Raw genomic sequence first — 19379 nt, forward strand, 5'->3', positions numbered from 1 at the left:
TCTGTCCCTCGCAATGGGTAAGCATAGTGTACGGCAGTTCGGGTGGACGCTCTGTATATTTGAAGGCAACACTGCAGCGACAATGTGAAACTTTCGTTCAGCAAGGGATAAACAGCTTCTTCGAGATGTCGTCGGCATGCTACTTCCAGGCCAACTGCCGGTCAAGGGTGCGCCTCCGGTATTTGGCTTTCGGTGCCGGAGAAACTGGGCTGTCATATAACGGGACGTTGTCCACTACTATACGAAAGGCTATGAGTAAAGTGGGCATTATCGTTGCCAACAGCAACTACCGTGAATGAATGGAAACAACATTGTTCTGAAGAAAGACGCACATCTCATACCGACTACATTTGCAGTGTTGAGTACTATTTTCGTTGCAGCAGAGATATGAAGCTAACAGTGAGCGAGAAACCTAATAAAACGCAAGAACCCTGTAACAAGCTACTAGGGGCTGTGGGCCTTATACCAGAATAATCAGAACGCATCCATGAACCACCTCTGAAAGTTTATCGGTGGGGGTTTTCGTTTTTCTTGTATACTGTATATGTTTCTCAGACATATTTTCACAGGAAACGGAGGGGGTAGACCACTCCAGCTTTGGAATGCTCTATAATGAGGAAGTTAGCGTTTTAGTGAAGCAAGCTGCTTCTATAGGAACTGTACTCGAATAAAATTACGGTTTACAAACTACTTACGTCAGGTTACGGACTCGTAAAACATAAATGACTATAGACGTAGAAAGTGTCACACGAAAAGGAAGGTGGCTATTGTGTGCCATTACAGCCTAGACTTTCTACAAGTCCGTGGTTCTTGTGGTCTCTTTTGGACTGATCGACAATTTCCATTATCATCCGACTCCGCGTTAGCCATGCTCTCTTTTCCAGTACATAGAATCAACATTTATAATTCTTCTTCAACTGAGTGTGATTCCGAGTCAGACGCTTTTGTAAATCACATTTTGTTTTCGTGTCCCAAATCGGATTGTGAAAGACTTTGTTTGTTAAAGACATTCGGTTTAATAAAGTGATTTTAATTTCCTTAAGACTATAACTGAAAATACGTAATTTTTTATAGTATTCATATTTTCATTTTTCTGTATCGTTTAAGATTACATTTAAAAAACGGTGTAAATTGATTGCAAAAGACTGTCTAATTTACTTATCATGCTGTTTGTCAAAAATTTTCTGTGAATTAAAACTGAGCTTGCAATTTTGTAAATAAGTATTTATGTATTTTCTCCGTAAAATTAAGTGTCTAATGTAAACCTGTTTTTTAGATGGCTATATAGAGTACAAACTCTGAAGGCTAGTTAAAAAGCACGGCAAGTGTCACACCTGGTGAAGGCACAGTGAAAGATAAGTGCGCAGATTATGTCAATTCGAAAGCATTTATTTCATAAAGTGTTACGTTCTCTTATAGACTATGAGGTCTTATTATCCATATGCAATATGAAAAAAGTAGTTTACACTGGAGAGTATCATTTTAAAAGGAACGGCACTGCACAGAATCACTTCATAGTGATCTGCCATTTGAGAAAGAGCGAACAGGCCGAAATGGCTACCGTGAATAAATAGGTACAGTACAGCCAGAAAATTTTATTTCTGTATTTTACTGTGATTGGGTATTATCCACGGATATCGTTTTATGGGCCGAAGTTTTCACACTGAAGCATTTTAGTAACTTTTCTATACTTTCTTGTATTTGCCCGTCTGAATTAGCTAACAGCACCTCAAGTTCATTGAGTATTACTAATTGCTTTACAGTTATCGCCTAGATTTATACTTTGGAGCTATTTCCCTTCCATGCCCGAAGGATTATGTGTGAAACGGTGTAATAGGAAGCCCACACCCATGTTTCAGTTCTAGCTGAATTTTGAGGCTAAGGCTGCGTGTTCATAAACTGACTTAAGGGCATTTGTTATCCTCATACCACTTCTTGCCCAGTTAGTTGAATTCGAAATCGCATTGTACCGCCTGAGTTGCCACAGACAGAGACGGCATTTATGAAGCCACACAATTTACTTTTTACGCCCGTCGCGAGCAGAACAAAAACAGAGAGCTGCACAATTTTTTTTGAAACAGGAGTTTCCAGGAGTGGTCTTACTTCCGCAGCATTTAGAACGAAAGAAACGCAGGAGGTCTTTTGTTCTGAAGACGGCAACGGATGCCGGCTGGAGAGGTTTACCGCCGCTCGGTGCACGCTAATCCTGTTAGAAGTAATTAAGGTGCATTAAAGTGTCACTCGCTCTCAGCAGGTTATTCCTTTATGCAGCTTAACCGCGCCACGCAGCTATGCGGGAACAGCCAAGTCGCGGCGACGCAGCCGCGGGGGTGGGAGTCGCCTGCTCGCCTCTGCATGCCGGGCATTCCCCTCTCTGTGCGCAGCGACCCACCACCAGATTCCTTGCGGAATTACCGAATTGTTCCGTGGACACACTCTCTGACGGTCTGGAAATTCAGCTGAATTCAGCGAAAGGTTGTACTGGAATGAAGAACATGTATTTTTATTTGTACCAGACGTTTAGAGACGTTATTGTTTCCTCTCCACCTCCACACCCTCCCAGTCCGCCTCCTTTTCAGTTCCCACCGTTACCGACTTTACGATATCTTGATGCATCAGGATATGTCCTGTCAATCAATTCTAATCTTTTAATCAAGTTGTTCCACAAATTTATCTTCTCCACAGTTCGATTCAGTATTTCTTCCTTAGATACCCGACCTAATCATCATAACTACTTCTTGGGATAGCCTACTAATTCCTCATTCATGCATTTGTAAGGTGTCAGGCAAATCCAACACCTTCCATGAAAACCCTGACATGATAAGTAAATCCAGTAGTATGTCACATAGCTCCGAATAAATCGCGACATTAAATTAACCAATGCAATACGAGTAACGAGTGAGCAAATGGAATACCACAGACTAACACAAGAATGCCTAAATGCATGTCATACCTTCCCACCGTGAGACAGACGCAGTTCCGAGGGGAGAAACGAGAACAGACGCCGAGAGCAGAACCGTGTTAAGCTGGAAGGCCCTACGATAAGGGACGGACACCCACGTCGCCAGTTAACCGCTAGGACCACCCCCAGCCCATGTTAAAATGTAGAGCCCTCCAGAAGAACAGTATAGATCTTACGATAACACTAAAAGGGCCACCCCAGCCGCAAGTTTTAGCGTGAGACTTTTTCGCGTCTCTGTTACGTCAGGATCACCCCCCAGCCCATGTTAAAAGATAGAGCCCTCCAAAAGAACAGTATAGATCTTACGATAACACTAAAAGGACCACACCAGCTGCAAGTTTTAGCGCGAGACTTTTTCTCGTCTCTGTTTCGTTGCAAACTTTAAAAACATTGCCCCACCACGAAAAGTATAACGTTTCTCATTGGATAGACAGAATTTTTGTAGGCGGAGCTTAAGGTTAACATTGAGACCCTGATTGGTCAGATGAAAACACAGCCAGATAACATCGTTTATTTGGATGATTTATCATCACAGTATTGATAACAAACATCAGGTTAACATAGCAAAACAAACAAACAGTTTTAGCAAAAAAGTAAACTCATCATAAACAGATGACGTTCTATATGCGCAGTATACAAGCAGTTTGACCGACAAAAGCTGACTGCTAACAAGAAGCATCTGAACTGAAGTGACTGCTTTGGTACGCTTCATCTACATCTATATGACTGTTCTGCAATTCACGCTAAAGTGCCTGGCAGAAGGTTCTTCGAAGTACCTTCCGACTATTTCCCTGCCGTTGAACTCTTTCACAACGCGTGGGAAAGGTGAACACTTAAATCTTCCCTTCTCTTATTTTATTACGATGATCATTTCTCCCTAGACCGACTAGCTACACTAAAATATTTTCACATTCCGAGCAGAAAGTTGCTGACTGAAATTTCATGAAAAGATCTTGCCCAAAGAAAAACGCTTTTGTTTTAATGATGTCCACCCCAAATTTTATATCTTTTGAGTGACACTCTCGCTCCTATTTCACGATAATACAAAACGAGCTGTCCTTCTTTAAACTTTTCCGACGTCGGCCGTTAACCTCATCTGGTAAGGATCCCATACAGCACACTAGCAGAGTTCGAGCAAGCGTAGTGTAGGCAATCTCTCTAATAGACCTATTGGATCTAAGTGTCCTGCTATTATACGCGGTTGATTTACCCTCCACACAACATTATCTATATTTTCGTTCCAATTTAAGTTGTGCCTAATTGTAATTCCCAGGCATTTAGTTGAGTCATCAGCCTTTAGCTTTGTGTTATTTATCGTGTAATAGAAATTTAAAGAATTTCTTTTTTAAATCGTGCGGATGACCTCACACTTTTGATCCTTTAGAGGCAATTGCCTATTTTCGGATCATTCAGGTATGATGTTTAAGTCATTTCTTAATTGTTTTTGGATCTTTTGACGGCTTTCCTAGGCGGTAAATAAGTCTTACCTGCAAACAGTCTAAGAGGGCTGCTCCGATTATCTCCTAAATCGTTTGTGTAGATTTTGGAATAGCGGAATGCCTGTAACAGTACCTTGGGGAACGTCGGATTTCACTTCTGTCTTGTTCGATGATTTCCGTTCGATCACGACATACTGTAGCCTTTCTGAGAAAAAATCACGGATCCAGTCCCACAACTGAAATACTCCATAGGCAAGCAATTTAATTAGAAATCTCTTGTGTAACGATGGTAAAAACCTTCTGGAAACCTAGAAATATGAAATCATTTTGAGATTCCCCGTGGATAGCACGCAATACTTTGTGTGAATAAAGAGCTAGTTGTGTTTCAGAAGAAAGACATTCTCTGAATCTATTTTGACCGTGCGTAAATGAAAAGTTAGCTTCGAGATAATTCATAATATTCTAACCCAGTATGCGTTCCAAAATACTACTGCAAATCGACGTTAGTGATATAGGTCTGTAATTCAGGGGATTACCCTTATTTCCTTCCATGAGTATTGGTCTGGCGTGTGCAAGTTTCCAATCTTTTGGTACGGATTTTTCGTCGACCGAGCGGTTGTATATAATTACTAAGTTTTATTTCAGCGTACTCCGGAAAGAACCTTACTGGTATGCTTTCTCCACCGGAAGATTTGCCTTTATTAAGTGCTCAAGCTGTTTCGCTACAATCTGCTCATGTTGACAGTTGTTCTAGATTCGAATTCTTGAATGTATACTTCGTCTTCTTTGGTGAAGGAATTTCGGAAATCTGTGTTCAGTAACTCCGTTTTATTGGACTGTCATCTGTAAGGTTACCATTGGTATCACATAGTGAAGGTATTGATTGAGTCTTTCTGTTGGTGTACTTTATGTACGATCATAATGTCTTTGAATTTTCTGTCAGCTTTCAAGACAGAGTTTCACTGTATCTCGCACTGAAGTTTCCAGCTTCAGTAACACATCGCCAGTCTTCGATATTTTGTGTTCTTTTAAATCTTACATGCTTTCCTAGTTGCTTTTGCAAACAATGTTCACACATGTTTTATATATCATGGGGGATCAGCATCATCATTTATTAATCTATATAGTATAAATCTCTCAGTTGCCCCAGATACTACTATTTCTTCTCGATATATTCCAAAAGCTTCAAGAATCTGCTTTGCGTCAAATCAATAAGTGGTACAATTTCCGCTTTTAGGAATACAGTAAAATTTAAGTGAAATTCTGTTTATTACGACTGTAAAATTCTGAGAAATGCAGTTGTAGTAAAAGATATTTAGATGGTTAACAAAATAAATTCAATAATTTTAAAACATGCCACGTGTAAAAGGTAATATGTATTTAACTTTGGCAAAATACTGACTCATATATGAGAAATTTAAGTATATGTTTGGAATATAACAACAGCTTTCTGTTTAATGAATATCAAAATTTCCACGATATATTACGTAAATCACGCTTGGAAAAATATTCGATCCAGGCGGCATTTGTTGTAACTCACATAAAGTGAAACGTATAGAGTAATTAATTCTTAATGGGAAAAACTTTCATACTGAAAAATACAAGTAACGCTTCGATATAATTTGGAAACGTATAGTGTTCTGGCACAACACCAAGCGCCGGCACGTCACGTTACATCAGAGAAGCCAGTGAGACGACGTCAGCCAATAGAACGCTGACTGGGACGATACCACGACAGGAGCGCCACCTATACGAAGAGAATGTAAGCGCCGCTCCAGCTAGCCTCGGCCGCACTAGAAGTGTCGCACTAGAAGAGAACCAGAAAACCAAACGTTACTTGTGATCTGTATTAATTGCTTGCAGAGAAATTGTATATCAAAGGACACTGATTATTTGCATGTCGCCAATTGCTTGTGACACCTGTTTGTGAAAAGGCAAAGTTAAGTATTGTCAATTCAGTTTACTATAATAAACTTCATTAATAAGATTTGCTTGGATGTTGTTTGGCTATCCGAGAAAACAGCTTCGTAGACTCTCTATATTGGACGAGTGGGCAGGATCCCACTCTTAATATTTTCGAAAATGCTTTAGTATAACGTGCTAGTACAATAGAGATGAAGCCTGTACTTCATAAGTGCAGTTAGACTGAACATTGCCGATAGAAGACATAACATCGCAATCTTCGTTTAACCGAGAATGGTATCGCAAACTATAGTTAACATAAGAATCCCATGACCCTCAGAATTCAGAATAGCTTAGGCCAAAGTGTTAGTTACCCGGAAAAGAAAACTGACATCTAGCAGTTTCTACCAGGAAATGCTTCTTACAGAGAAACATTTCGAACATAGGCGTGTATAGAATAAAATCTTGGATGCGGGGAAGGTGGAAAGGAAGAGATATGGTGTTCGAGGAGAATTTTCAAGATACCATAGCTGACATAGAGTCACAAAACAACAATTTCTCACAAGAACAGGAGACACAAGGAGTCTATTTAAGTCAATGTTAAGATGAAAAGCTTAGTTAGCCGCAAAATTCGCCATTCATCCCATTTCACTAATTAGAGGGATGATGGAGAAAAGAAGACAGGGGAAACTACCGACGTTCATAGCTTAAAGCTGCCAGAAAATACGAAAGCATCAAGAGAAATGAGGAACTATGAGTGAGCCTACCAACTTCAAGGCTGAGCAGAATAAGAAGAAGCTTCCTTTATAGCACCACGTTTCAGAATCTCCTCTTTTTGTCAGGACTGTTTATTTTCCACGTTTTACTTCCTTTCAAAGACACCTACCCGAAAATATCTTCAGAAAGGATTCGTTAGACTTGGCAATTTATATACGATGGTAACAAATTTATCTTTCTGAGACACACCTGCCTTATAGGATAAATTAAAACAATTATCTGTGCCAGTAACTTTTCTTTAACCCCAGGACGCGTGCCGGCCGCGGTGGCAGAGCAGTTCTAGGTGCTCTAGTCTGGAATCGCGCGACTTCTACGGTCGAGGTTCGAATCCTGCCTCGGGCATGGATGTGTGTGATGTGCTTAGGTTAGTTAGGTTTAAGTAGTTCTAAGTTCTAGGAGACTGATGACCTCAGATGTTAAGTCCCATAGTGCTCAGAGCCATTTGAACCATTTTGAACAAGGACGCCTTTCGAGGGCTTACACCCTCATCTTCATGTGGATCAGTGGATTACCCTACGTTATACCCTGTTGCCAATAGCCATTTGTGCGTTTCAGACTTAATTTCGAAGCTGTTACGGCAGAAAGAACTCTGACGTATTTTATAAATATATATGTTCATTATTAGATGGCACAGAAACACGAAACAACGGTACAAAAGGTCGTTGTCATCTTCTGTGTTTCATCATGCAGACATTTGACCGTGTCTTCCCACATGTTGTAAACAGGTTTTTTTTCGAAATCTACGGAAGTAAGGCGATAGCAAAGCCGTAAAAGTTCTGCCCTATGCCACATCCTGCTTCATTCAGTTTGAGCTCCGAGTCAGACCAGAAGCTGCAGCTTCGTCACCATCCTGGACGCATATTGCTAATTGCATTTACCGCCTTGAAGTTCGTAGCAGTGTAGCTGATCATCACCTTAAATAAAACACAGCAATGCCACTCGCATACACACGCAGTTACTTTCACTTGGCGAACGAAAGTGTCTCGCATTACGACCGCAAGCCAATAGCGCCAGTCACGTGGTAGGTCTCACCCGAATCTAGTTATTAATCACCTTGACCGGCTCCCCTCGTTCAGAACTCTCTCGCCAGCTTGATTGTAGTTCTGTGTACCTTTGTACTGTTTTAGCATGTGTTGTAAGGTTTACAGTATATTTTTGGTATGCAGTGGAAGTGATGTGAGCTCTATTTTCATTCGATGAGTCATATTTCTTATTTATGCTCTGCACTTTTTCCAAACAGTAGCCTTCAATAGCGGATATGTTATGCCACAGAGATTTTGAGGTTTTGAGGACAAGCAATGTGATCTTTGGTTGTCAGCAGCATTATCGTTGCATGTAGCATTCCATGGGAAATAAGTGAGGTGAGTGAGTCAGGTTTCGATCACACCACTGAACGGTATGGCTTGCAGAGCACAAAGATAAAGACACAGAAGATGTTGAATTCTGGAAATTAATTTGAAAGGTGTGAAGATTTACAGGTCAGGTTTCTCCTATTACGCTTGCCCGCTCGTAAATTATGTTGTCTGGAAAATGGACAGCTTTAATGGGATTTTTCTTCATTGGTATGAGTTAGTCAGTTTCATCGTTCAGACAACATTAAGTAAAGTAACCAGTTCATATGGCTTGCACTTAGAATTTACAGATTTATCGCACTTGGAGAGGTTTTTTTCGTTAATTTCAAGACGGACTGTTGTATAAGAAGGAGACTTTTTTTTGTAAAGATGATTGCAGTTGTCAAAGTATCAGAGTTTCAAAATAATTTATGAGTGCTAGTCTCCTTTACATCGTTCAGTAAATGCAATACCTACGATTGTTCATCACGAATTTCATTTTCTGACTATGTGTGACGCTGAACGGCACTAAGCGGAACGCAGTAGTTTAAGTCGAAGATTAATCAACTTCGAATAGTTGCACGTCACTGCACTGTACACTGCACAAAGCGTTCCTCCCTGTAGCTGGTCTGCTGCTGCGCTGCATTGTTTTACGTTCGTCACTTTCGAGCAGTACCGAGTTTCCCTTGCCACAAGTAAGCCTAATGAAATTGTTAGGGCCAGATTAAAATTATAGTCGTCCGTTGCAAAACTTTTATAGGTTTTAGTTTAGGTTTATATCAGTTTAGATTCCGTTTCTTATGGAGACAGTCTTATTCATGTAGTGCAGTTTTACATACGCGTGTGTGGTGAAGGGTGGTGAAGTTTTTGTATTTATTGATCTGCTTCATTCTTCAATGAACAATTTTAAATTAGATCTCAGATTTCTCTTTAATTCTATGACTTGTCATCTGATTGATGCCACTCTCAGGAGGCGTCTCTTAGGTAATGGCTGAGTTTCATTTAAAATCAGGACCATTATAGGAGATAATGGTATAATTACAGTATATTATCTATCTCAAAAACATTCCTTGTGTCCAATTCACTTGGTTCATTATTTTCGGTCTATTGTCAATGGGTCTCCTGATCCTTAAGTAAGGACGTCACACTATAAAAGAAACAAAGTGATTACCAGTCTTGTGAAAGAAACTGTTTCGGACTCATCACACAGGAATGAAAATGCACTGTAATCTAAGCTATTGTGATTTCAGCTATTGCTATTATAAAATGATTTTCAGGGGTTGACCAAGCAAGTTGAACCAGCAGAATATCGCCTAATAAATTGTTTTAGCACTCAATAAGGTATTTAGCACGACAAAACTCAGTTATTTTAATATAATGGAAATAAACTTTGATTATAGTGTGATTTATACTATCGACTTGCATCTGACTGCTTATGCGATCGCTCTCGGGTACTTCAACACGCACCACAAATCACTGAGGATTGAAAAGTATTCTTACATTCAACAAGCACTATTATTATTCTGAATCACTGAAACTACTGGAAACATTACACGCGTCTACTGCCCATTGCGCTTCTTAGAACAGAGTAACGTAAATGCTCAAAATCTACCTATGAATTTTACAGACGACAGCAATTGCATAATCGCATCTATTTCTTTTCTCTGTTATGTTCTCATAGCCAAGGCCTTTGCACAGAGTGGGGGAGGGGGGGGGGCGGACGTTAACCTCCATTCTTCACCAAGAAATCACGCAAGATAGACGCTATAAAATATTTAAACAGCCTCAGTGGATGTAATTGCCTTTAAACAACACCTAAACTTATACAAATAAACACACTGGAGGATTTGAGTCAACTCAAAACCACTAACGGATGTGGCGCGAAGTGCGCTCGCATAATTTAAGTACAAAGTAAACGGCACAAAATACCGAATATTAGATCACATTGAGCCTGAAATCACAGCTGTTTCTGCTAGCTACTCATCTGTTTCATACCTAATTCCCGAACGCACTGTTCATTGACACCATGTGACTCAAACCTCTACCCCAGTACCCAACACAAAGAAGTTCGCCGAAATCTAAAATTTACTGCATTACAGATCACGCAAGCGAACGCACCATTTCACTTGAGCTCTACGTTGAAGGACCTTTAATTATTAATTATTGACTTAACCGAGTACCAAACTGATGGCCAGTACTCCATCTCACGAACCTAAGTTCCTATCTCACCACCAGCTAATTAGCACAAAATTACCTAAATAGTCATGTTAGCATGGGTTCCTATCGGCACTGACTGTAAAGCACACATTGCTCGTAAGTTTAACGATTCTGTGGCTCATTTACCGGACACTTTCCTTTCCATTGTGACTCAGAGCATGCAGGCAGCTTAACTCTCTGCCGACCTGGAACACTGGCGTACCCCACACCCAACGCTCTCTGCCCCGAGCAAGAAGTCTGCAATTGGCTGAGTCACCGACTCCCTCTCTAGCTATCGATGCTCGCTGCCTTTAACGTCTGCGGGTTTTATTGCCCAGTCTTCCCTACAGTTTCATCTTTCCAAACCATCACTCTCATTGTATCTTTGGTTAGTTTTACTGCTACTAGTACAAGCGCACCGTGATTCGTACTGTCACATGTGAGGAAGGATAAAAGGAAAAGGGAAGTGTGATAACTGAAACAAAACAACACTCTTTGCCTTTCCACAACCTCATGGAAGCTAGACATTCTGTCATTACGAAATTATCTCTACACAGTATCAAATTCAAATCCAAATAGCCCATGGGCTTCAATGAAAAGAAACAAGTAGTTACGTTTCGTTTCAAGATGAAATCAAAAATATACGGAGACGAAAAGACCATGACTGGTTTACAATGTGACAGAGATATTGGTTCACTTTAAGACAGAAGGAACACTGCTGAGACATGCCAAGACAGAAGCTACATCCATGACAACAGATAAAGCTCCAATACCCTCCTAAATATAGTGGTACTGGATAGAAACGCCGAATACAGAGTTGTTTGACAGGAGTGGAAAACGAAATGGAGAAAGATTTGATGTTATGCAAAGGTTAAGAGATACCACGTATGATATTACAGTTAAGGAATGATGATATGTATTTGATACACTATGTGGTCAAAAGTATCCCGACACCTGGCTGCAAAGGACTTAGTTCGTGGTAGCCTCCATATGTAATGCTGGAATTCAGTATGGTGGTGGCCCACATTTAGCCTTGATGACAGCTTCCATTCTCGCAAACATACGTTCGATCCGGTGTTGGAAGGTTTCTTGGGGAATGGCAGCCAATTCTTCACGTAGTTCCACACAGAGGAGAGGTATCGATGTCGGTCGGTGAGGCCTGGCAAGAAATCGGCTTTCCAAAACATTCCAAAGGTGTTCGATACAACTCAGGTCAGGACTCTGTGTAGGCCGGACCATTACAGGGATGTTTTTGTCGTGTAACCACTCCGCCACAGGCGCTGCATTATGAACAGGAGTTTGATTGTGTTGTAAGATGCAATCGCCATCCCTGAACTGCTCTTCAATAGTGGGAAGCAAGAAGATGATTAAAACATCAATGTAGGCCTGTGCTTTGATTGTGCCAAGTAAAACAACAAAAGGTGCAAGCCCCCTCATGAAAAACACGACCAGACCATAACGCCACCGCCTCCGAATTTTACTGTTGGCGTTACACACACTGGCAGATGACGTTCACCCGGCATTCGCCATATTCACATCCAGTCGTCGGGTCGCCACATTGTGTACCGATATTGGTCACTCCACACAAGTTTTTACACAGTTCAATCGCCCAATGTTTACACTCCTTACACCAAGCAAGGCGTCGTTTGGCATTAAACGGCGTGATGTGTGGTTTATGAGCAGCCACACGACCGTGAAATTCGAGTGGCCATTAAAATTGCTACACCTCGTAGATGACGTGCTACAGACGCGAAATTTAACCGACAGGAAGAAGATGCTGCGAAATGCAAATGATTAGCTTTTCAGAGCATTTACACAAGACTGGCGCTGGTGGCGACGCCTACAACGTGCTCACATGAGGAAAGTTTCCAACCGACTTCTCACACGCAAACACTAGTTCACCGGCGTTGCCTGGTGAAACGTTGTTGTGATGTCTCGTGTATGGAGAAGAAATGCGTAGCATCACGTTTCCGACTTTGATAAAGGTCGGGTTGTAGCCTATCGCGATTGCGGTTTATCGTATAGTGACATTGCTGCTTGCGTTGGTCGAGATCCAATAACTGTTAGCAGAATATGGAATCGCTGGATCCCAACGGCCTCATATTACTAGCAGTCGAGATGACGGGCATCTTATCCGCGTGGCTGTAACGGATCGTGCAGCTACGTCTCCATCCCTGAGTCAACAGATGGGGACGTTTGAAAGACAACAACCATCTGCATGAACAGTTCGACGACGTTTGCAGCAGCATGGACTATCAGCTCGGAGACCATGGCTGCGGCTACCCTCGACGCTGCATCACAGACAGGAGCGCCAGCGATGGTGTACTCAACGACGAACCTGAGAGCACGAATGGCAAAAACGTCAATTTTTGGATGAATCCAGATTCTGTTTACAGCATCATGATGGTCGCATCTGTGTTTGGCGACATCACAGTGAACGCACATTGGAAGCGTGTATTCGTCATCGCCATACTGGCGTATCACCCGGCGTGATGGTATGGGGTTCCATTGGTTACACGTCACAGTCACCTCTTGTTGGCATTGACGGCACTTTGAACAGTGGACGTTACATTTCAGATGTGTTACGACCCGTGGCTCTACCCTTCATTCGATCGCTGCGAAATCCTACATTTCAGCAGGATAATGCACGACCGCATGTTGCAGGTCCTGTACAGGCCTTTCTGGATACAGGAAATGTTCGACTGCTGCCCTGGACACAGATTCTCCAGATCTCTCACCAACTGAAAACGTCTCGTCAATGATGGCCGAGCAACTGGCTCGTCACAATACGCCAGTCACTACTCTTGATGAATTGTGGTACCGTGTTGAAGATGCATGGGCAGCTGCACCTGTACACGCCATCGAAGTTCTGTTTGACTCGATGCCAAGGCGTATCAAGGCCGTTATTACGGCCAGAGGTGTTTGTTCTGGGTACTGTTTCCTCAGGATCTATGCACCAAAATTGCGTGAAAATGTAATCAGATGTCAGTTCTAGTATAATATATGTGTCCAAAGAATACCCGTTTGTCATATGAATTTCTACTTGGTGTAGCAATTGTAATGGCCAGTAGTGTACTTGCAGTGGATTCTGATGTTGTTTGAAAGTCGTGTGTGATGGTCTGGGTAGATGTCTGCCTATTACACACTACGACACTTTTCAACTGTTGGCGGTCTCTGTCAGTCAACAGACGAAGTCGGCCTGTACGCTTCTGTGCTTCACGTGTGTCTTCACGTTTCCACTTCACCATCACGTCCGATACAGTGGACCTAGGGCTGTTTAAGAGTGTGGAAATGTCGCGTACAGACGTATGACAGAAGTCACACGCAATCACCTACCCATGTTTGAAATCCGTGAGTGCCGTGGAATGCCCCATTCTGCTCTCTAATGATGTTAAATGACTACTGAGGTCGTTGATATGGAGTACCTGGCATTAGGTTGAGCACTATGCACTTAATGTGAAAAACGTATGTTTTTGGTTTGTCCGGATACGTTTGATCACATAGAGTATGTCAGCTGAGATAAGGGCACCAGCGACAAGAAATCGGTGTAGAAAACTGATCATGTTGTCGGATAACCCACGGATTGTCACCTATGGAGAGTGAAAAGAGATGTCAGGACGACAGTAGATTTGTTTAATTAATTTCTTTATTCTTGCCCTTGGCCATAGTACATCAGAAACTGCTTGGTGTAGGTGCCCAGTTGCCTCTCATACGAAACAATTGATACCGGGCGTTGTTGACGGCGCAAAGAGTGGGACTGTTCGTGGCATCACTCTAATGCCACTGTCAGGAACATCTCTTGCTGCAACTGTGATAATCACATGGCAGCTCACGCCCTCATCGATGGAACTTCTTTTTTTCTTGGATGTTCTCTTAATTTCAGCTTGGACATAAATGACACATTCTCACATGGAAATGGATGGTTCACTATAGCCATAGTGAGACGAGGTAGCGGAGTTTCTAGTGTACCTGGCCTTGAAAGTTTTAATGATAGAGATGTATTTGCCCATCGTACTTACCATATGTTTGAACTTGCTAATAAAGACTTTGGTAAATCTGCTTATGATTCTACTTCTCCACTTGTATTGTATACACGTCACAAAAGAAAACTCACTCCTAATGAGTGACCACCCTCCAGCAAGCAGATGCCCTCTGCTCCGGTGGTGGTTGGTATCACGACTCAGGGCATGCTGCCCCATCCTATGGCCAAACTGTGGTCCCAGTACTGCATTCCAGGATATCGCTCCAGGTGTCATGGGTCCATTGTGTAGGCTGTGATATTGAGACGAAAAAATTTTAGTACACAAATGACTGAGTGCTCAAACGCTACAGACTATGTTTCTTTAAGACTTGCGGCACGTGCTCTACACACTTCCATGGTGGCAGATGAGGAAAGCCTTCCATCCTGCTAGCATATTGCAACTGTTGCTATATTGTGCCCAATTGGCTCTGCTTCGCAACATGTGTCTGGCGTGTTTTGCTTCGCAGTGCAGTGCATAACACCCTTGCCTAGCTGTCTCTGTTGCAACTCTCTTCCCCTCTGGTGTACTTTTTGACCAAATATGGTCGATACACTACATTGCCCTCCTGTTTATGAAGACCTGGTCCTAATGGTCGACAAAACTAGATTATCCTTTACACCAAAGTTCCTAGCAACTGGCCCTAGTGTTTCGCCTTTTCAGAACTATTCTGTCCGAACCTCGTGGTCTTGCGGTAGCGTTCTCGCTTCCCGCGCACGGTGTCCTGGGTTCGATTCCCGGCGGGGCCGTGGATTTTCTCTGCCTCGTGGTGACTGTATGTTGTGTGTCCTTCATCATGATTTTCATCATCATTGGCTCGCAAGTCGCCGCAGTGGCGTCAACTAAAAAGGACTTGCAAATAAGGCTGTGGAACTTCCCCGCATGGGGCCTCCCGGCCAACAATGTCATACGATCATTTCATTTCATTTCAGGACTATTCTAACCATTGGTTTCCTTAACTCTATCGCTTAATGTTATACACTTCTATAGGACCTCTTGCCCAGCTCCTTACTTCAAACATGGTGGAACTTATTTAATTAGCAGGCTTCTTGCAAAATAACTTCTAACTCTCTATTCCATACTTACACGCTAAAATGAATCAGTTATCCTTAAACTGCATTCTTGGGCGTTCATCTTCTTTCTGCTGCTTCTATGCTCACGGTAGCTAATCCACTGGAATCTGAAGTACAGTTGGGTGTGAAAGTTCTGTGATTCGTTTTCTATATACCTAAGCATGGGTCACTTTCAGCAGAACAACTGGCGTTGTGGTGATTGATATGACAATAGTCAATAAAAATTTCCAAGGTGCAAAGAGGTTTCCAGGGAGACTCTTCACACCTCTTGGTTCAGAAGAACGTTTATAGACTGCATCAGTTCTGACCCTAGAGTTTGATTTAAGCAGGTTAGATTTGCGGCTTCTCTGGCCAATACAAAAGAGGCTGCGAAATATTCAGGCGAGTTATCCCTTAATTGACGCAAGCAGATAGAAAGTAGGCCCCATTATCTCAAATGCTGCTCTGTTTAATAACAAAACACTCCCGTTTAATTGTAGCCACTTTGTTGACATAAGCGTCCCCTGCTCTAAACAACTAGCCACTACTACCATCTTGTGAAAGCTCGACATGCTGAAAGTACAATTCCGGGTCGGCGACTTCTTTATTGCATTCTCTTACCTCCTTCTGTCCATTAGCAGCTTCACTGTGCAGCAGTACGGCCCGAGAGCTGAATGGTCAGCGTGACGGCTTGCCGTGCTACGGGCCCGGGTTAGATTCGCTGTTGGGTCGGGGATTTTCTCCGCCCAGGGGCTGGGTGTTGTGTTGTCTTCATCATCATTTCATCCCCATCCGGCGCGGAGGTCGCCCAATGTGTCGTCGAATGTAGTAAGACCTAAACCAAGGCGGCCGGACTGGCCCGGTATGGGCCTTCCAGCCAATAACGTGAAACGCTCATTTCCATTCACTGCCCATGAATCCTGCCCATCTTTTATCACCATATTCGAATAGGCTGCATTTTTGTAACTTTCCTTTCTCGATTTCTATTTATCTTCCCTTATCTTTTGCAACTCATAGTAGTCGTTGCGTTTTTACTCTTACAAATATCTTTAAATCACGCATTTGACAGGATACGCGTGAAGTATCTATTATTTATAACATGCTTGTTTCCGTGCTACAGGTATAGAAACGGAAATGTAAACTTTCGCTCCATCAGTTTTCACCGATAATGTGGCTACCTTGAAATAAAAAGGTAAGTTTTTATGCTCTGGTTCTAAAACCAACTCCAACTCCGGCGATAGTTTCTTCTGTACTTCTCCTAGAGCCTCTAAAGTGCTCTGGAGACAAAAAGTTTACCCCTGTATGACCTCTTATAGCCTGCTCTACAGCCTCCTGTAGTTCTGTTACTTTCCATTGTGCTTAACAAACAGTATCTTCTGCCGATTGCCACCATTTTGTCACCACTAATTATCGCACAATCAGCTTAACAGCTCATGCATCGAAGCTGCTTACAAGAATAATATACAGAAGAATGGAAAAGAAAATTGAGAATGCGCTAGGCGACGTTCAGTTTGGTTTTAGGAAAAGTAAAGGGACGAGAGAGGCAACTCTGACGTTACGGCTAATAATGGAAGCAACGCTAAAGAAAAATCAAGACACTTTCATAGGATTTGTCGACCTGGAAAAAGCGTTCGACAATATAAAATGGTGCAAGCTGTTCAAGATTCTGAAAAAAGTAGGGGTAAGCTATAGGGAGAGACGGGTCATATACAATATGTACAACAACCAAGAGGGAATAATAAGAGCGGACGATCAAGAACGAAGTGCTCGTATTAAGAAGGGTGTAAGACAAGGCTGTAGCCTTTCACCCCTACTATTTAATCTGTACATCGAGGAAGCAATGATGGAAATAAAAGAAAGGTTCAGGAGTGGAAAAAAATTACAAGGTGAAAGGATATCAATGATACGATTCGCTGATGACATTGCTATCCTGAGTGAATGTCAAGAAGAATTAAAAGATCTGTTGAAAGGAATGAACAGCCTAATGAGTACACAGTATGGTTTGAGAGTAAATCGGAGAAAGACGAAGGTAATGAGAAGTAGTAGAAATGAGAACAGCGAGAAACTTAACATGAGGATTGATGGTCACGAAGTCAATGAAGTTAAGTAGTTCTGCTACCTAGGCAGTAAAATAACCAATGACGGACGGAGCAAGGAGGACATCAAAAGCAGACTCGCTATGGCAAAAAAGGCATTTCTGGCAAAGAGAAGTCTACTAATATCAAATACCGGCCTTAATTTGAGGAAGAAATTTCTGAGGATGTACGTCTGGAGTACAGCATTGTATGGTAGTGAAACGTGGACTGTGGGAAAACCGGAACAGAAGAGAATCGAAGCATTTGAGATGTGGTGCTATAGACGAATGTTGAAAATTAGGTGGACTGATAATGTAAGAAATGAGGAGGTTCTACGCAGAATCGGAGAGGAAAGGAATATGTGGAAAACACTGATAAGGAGAAGGGACAGGATGATAGGACATCTGCTAAGACATGAGGGAATGACTTCCATGGTACTAGAGGGAGCTGTAGAGGGCAAAAACTGTAGAGGAAGACAGAGATTGGAATACGTCAAGCAAATAATTGAGGACGAATGTTGCAAGTGCTACTCTGAGATGAAGAGGTTAGCACAGGAAAGGAATTCGTGGCGGGGCGCATCAAACCAGTCAGTAGACTGACAATAATTACACTTCCCTATATAGGATTCCTACTTCAGTTTACAGTTGCCTGATTAATTGTCTCTTCTACAGCTCTTGCATACAGTACTACTTCTCCAGTCAGCTGACATAGTAGTAGTGTGTTATTCAGTATGTCCTTCTCTAAACTTGCAACACGCGTAGTGTGTCAATCACTCATGGCTTTGTGCCCTTTCGCCAACTGCTTAACCTCTTCGTTCACACTTCGAATGTCTCCCTCGTTAGCAGCGCAAAATATTATTTTCATGAGCCTTGGCGTATGTGGAATAACCCCCGGTACCTGGGTCACTCATTCCTTAATTTGCATATGCCCCATGTGCTCTCTCGCATACCCTGGCAGTTCCTTTGGGGTATCCCTTGTCTTTTGCATTCCCTGAGGGAAATGGTCGAATGTTGTTTCCAATCTTCTCACCTTGTTATGCATCTGCCATGCGTTGAATACCATCTGCACCACCCAACGATGACTGGTGATCACTACGTCTGCTTGGCGAAAAGCACTCCCCATTCCAGGTGCTGCTTCCGTAACCCTTCCACGCAGACGAAGATCAGTAGTCACCTTACGAACCGCATCACCTCGCCTTCCCTGCGCCTCACTCACAGCAGAAATACGTAATATATTTCTTGCCCTAAAATTTACTGCTTCACTGCAACTGCTTCTATTAATTACACTAAATATTTAATTAACCTCAAAAAATAATAAATGACTGTCTCCTAGGCCTTAATCCATATGAGTTCCGCGTTACCGTTTCATTCACAACGCCTTATTTATCTTCCCATACCTTTCTGCTTACTCATCCTTTCTCGCTTGCATCTCCTATACCTGATATAACTTCCAGACTAACTTGAAAATGTTCCAAAAGCCCTATATGCCCTACTATCGTTCTAGTCGGCAACTAAATCTTACCACTTACTGCCGGTGTGGTCTGTACCACTTGGTATGGCTCCTGATACTTTGTCTTTCCCTTAAACACATACGAGGTTGATAGCATTACCCACTGGCAAACTTAGT

This window comes from Schistocerca serialis, chromosome 6 (genome assembly GCF_023864345.2).
Source record: "Schistocerca serialis cubense isolate TAMUIC-IGC-003099 chromosome 6, iqSchSeri2.2, whole genome shotgun sequence".
Classification (NCBI taxonomy): domain Eukaryota; kingdom Metazoa; phylum Arthropoda; class Insecta; order Orthoptera; family Acrididae; genus Schistocerca; species Schistocerca serialis.